Source organism: Papaver somniferum, chromosome 3, assembly GCF_003573695.1.
Source record: "Papaver somniferum cultivar HN1 chromosome 3, ASM357369v1, whole genome shotgun sequence".
NCBI classification, from domain to species: Eukaryota; Viridiplantae; Streptophyta; class Magnoliopsida; order Ranunculales; family Papaveraceae; genus Papaver; species Papaver somniferum.
In genome coordinates this window covers 200,753,611-200,756,383 of record NC_039360.1, presented here as the reverse complement: position 1 = coordinate 200,756,383, position 2,773 = coordinate 200,753,611, and the positions used below count along the sequence as shown (strand labels likewise).

At 34.1% G+C, this 2,773-nt stretch overlaps 1 long non-coding RNA gene across 1 annotated transcript; it reads right to left on the bottom strand.

The window, feature by feature from the left end:
* Window positions 1-669: 669 nt before the first annotated feature.
* Window positions 670-2,296, bottom strand: LOC113362030. The gene is made up of 2 exons (XR_003365501.1): window positions 2,086-2,296; window positions 670-1,823 (listed from the first exon to the last, which is right to left on the bottom strand). It is a non-coding gene; the product is annotated as an uncharacterized LOC113362030 (long non-coding RNA).
* Between the last annotated feature and the right edge of the window lie 477 nt (window positions 2,297-2,773).

The following is a 2,773-nucleotide window of genomic DNA, read 5'->3' as shown; positions in this document are numbered from 1 at the left end:
CCGGGGATTCTGATCGCTGTCGTATGCGTCAAAAATAATTACACTTTCTTACTACTCAAAATATAAATATAGCAAGGGCAATAAAGGATCGTTCCCACAGAGAGGTCTAGGTTGTCGTTTGTTTCGATTTCTTATATAAACAAATGGGGGAGTTTTCTGATTTTATGTAAAGGAAATTAAACTAAAAGCAAACAAAGCAAAGCAAGCACGCAAATATGCGAAGATATTGGTTAAGGATTTCGTCTTCAATCACAAACATGTTTTCGACGCAATAACTAGAATTGATATTTAATCTCTCATTATCAAAATCCCTAGAATACCTTGTCGAAAGGATATCCCGCTAATTTCCTCTTGTCATCAAGAAACACATTAAAAGATGCTAATATGAATTCTACCAAAAGAATAACCTAACGCCTTGCGCTAATCAAGTTCAATTCCCATAGAGCATTATGATTCATGAAATAAGGCTAATCAATGCAACTGAAATACATTGCCCAAACAATTTAACAAAGGTCACGATTCACATAGGATTACTAGGATGCATCACTACAAGCAATAACCATATTTATGCTACTTGTATTCAAGGATCTTCGCTTGATGAATAACCCTAAATTAGCTCTAGATATGAATAAGGCTTTTTAATAAAGTAGACACCTTTTTGACACAAAATTAAGAAACTGGCCGGTTTTTTTTGAATCTTTTTATAAAATTGCCGAAATAGACTTTTTTCATCCCGTTTTCTTCAAAAAACGGGTAATAGAAGTTAACTGCAGATGTGGCAGTTATGCTACCTAGTAAAAGACATGTACACCCCTTTCATGGACGGACTAGGTCCAGTTAGTGTTATGAGTCGTCTTCGAGTCAACTTAGTGACTTAGACCAAGTGAAGAACATCATTTAGGCATTTCAACAAACATGTCGAGCGTCTGAACTAGCAAGCAGGGGATAGATGTACGTGGGATTGATTTGTAAACTTTTCCATATACCCTTGCCTGCATTGAATTTATATCTAACACAAACTCAATTTCCTAAACAACATGAAAGCATGAAGTGAGAATGGTTTGGTTTTACCAGGTAAATCTCATTCTTCCAAGCTCAAACGTAAATCCCAAACACTCATATGCATCAGGTCACTTTCCCATCTTTACTTTGAAATTGTTTCCAAATCTCTCAGCCAAAACATCAACCATTTCGTACCCAGCATTGCTCTTTGTCTGCATCATATATCTTGAAATTCTAGATATTAACATTTCCCTTAGTATTAAGTAGGGGAAACCTGCTATTAACATTAAAAAATTAGCATAACTATCACCACCTATAATTCCAGCTTCAGACAACATTTATGCTTGAAATTCCATGTTTACTACCACCAACATAACACGACCATTGAACCTAACAATCACATATACACATCACAAGAATAACTCAACTTCATTTATTCCTGTAAAGCAATTCAAAGACCCATCTTCCATTTACTCCTCCCACTTTGGCAGTTCCTCAATTGCCAAGAACCACATAACTTAGTTTAGCTAAGGAACTGCAAAGTCAAGCCTTTTCACAAACACCTTGTGTGTGTTTCGCTGCTAAAGTATCAATGAGTTTATTGTGTACTCTTAAGCTCTGTAATATCTCCTACCCTGCAGTAATTTCATATTTTGATAACATTGAAACACAGAAACAACCCACAATCCTAATCATACACAAAATTGAATCAACAACAACACCAGCACTTCCTCGACTGATTTTTCTGTGAATCCATTTCAACTAAAACCACTGGCACTCTTTATAATCATCAATCTTCACCATTCATCACCATATATCAACTGCAACATAAATGAACAAGAAAATATCAGAAACACTAAAAAACCCACTGCAACACAATTTTAAACATAAATTAACAAAATTAAACCCTAACTTAACAAAAACAATACAAAAAAAGATAATCAATCGTAGACATAAATATAGAGAACCAAAAAAGGGGAAAGAACCCCAAAACCCTACAACTCCAATCAATCGAAATAAATCGATTTCCCTATCTAAACATCAATACTAAGCTAAATACTATGTGGGTTCTAAAAATTTTACATGTATTTTGATTTTTTTCATCCTCGATTTGTGCTTCATCTTCGCCGCATCCACTGAACCCTAAAACTTCAAAAATTCCAGACATCACCAATACGTGATTCTTCTACTTCACTATTAATCATGTCTTCCCTGTTGAACACTTATTGTTCATCAATAACCCAAGTTTCTAACCCAGTTTCGATGGAAGAATTGTGAGAGCGACAGAAATAAAAAGAAGAGGAAGAAACGAAATAAAACAGGAAGAGTACCGGATCGTAATATACAAGGATGAGGATACGGTGGTAATTTTAACCCTAAATATTGACTAAGTCAATTGGTTGGACCATTTTGGTGGGACCAAGTGAAAAAGGTAATGAAAAGGCCAGTTTATAAAAGACCTCAAAAAAATGGCCGGTTTATTAATTGTATGGTTTGAAGTTGGTCACTTTATTAATTTGCGCATATGAATATGAGTTCTACCAATTTTCAACTTGACAAAAAAAATACTCAATCATGTTATAATACGTAAATCATAGAACAATATTTTCAGAGAATCATGAACGATAAATATGAGACAAAACTAATATATTGGATCAAAGAACCATGTTATGTGAAATCAATTTAATCCATTAACCAATAATAAAACTCTGGCTCATATTCATGGAGTTCATAACAAGAAGAAAAAGAAAAAATTTCATGTTTCTAAACC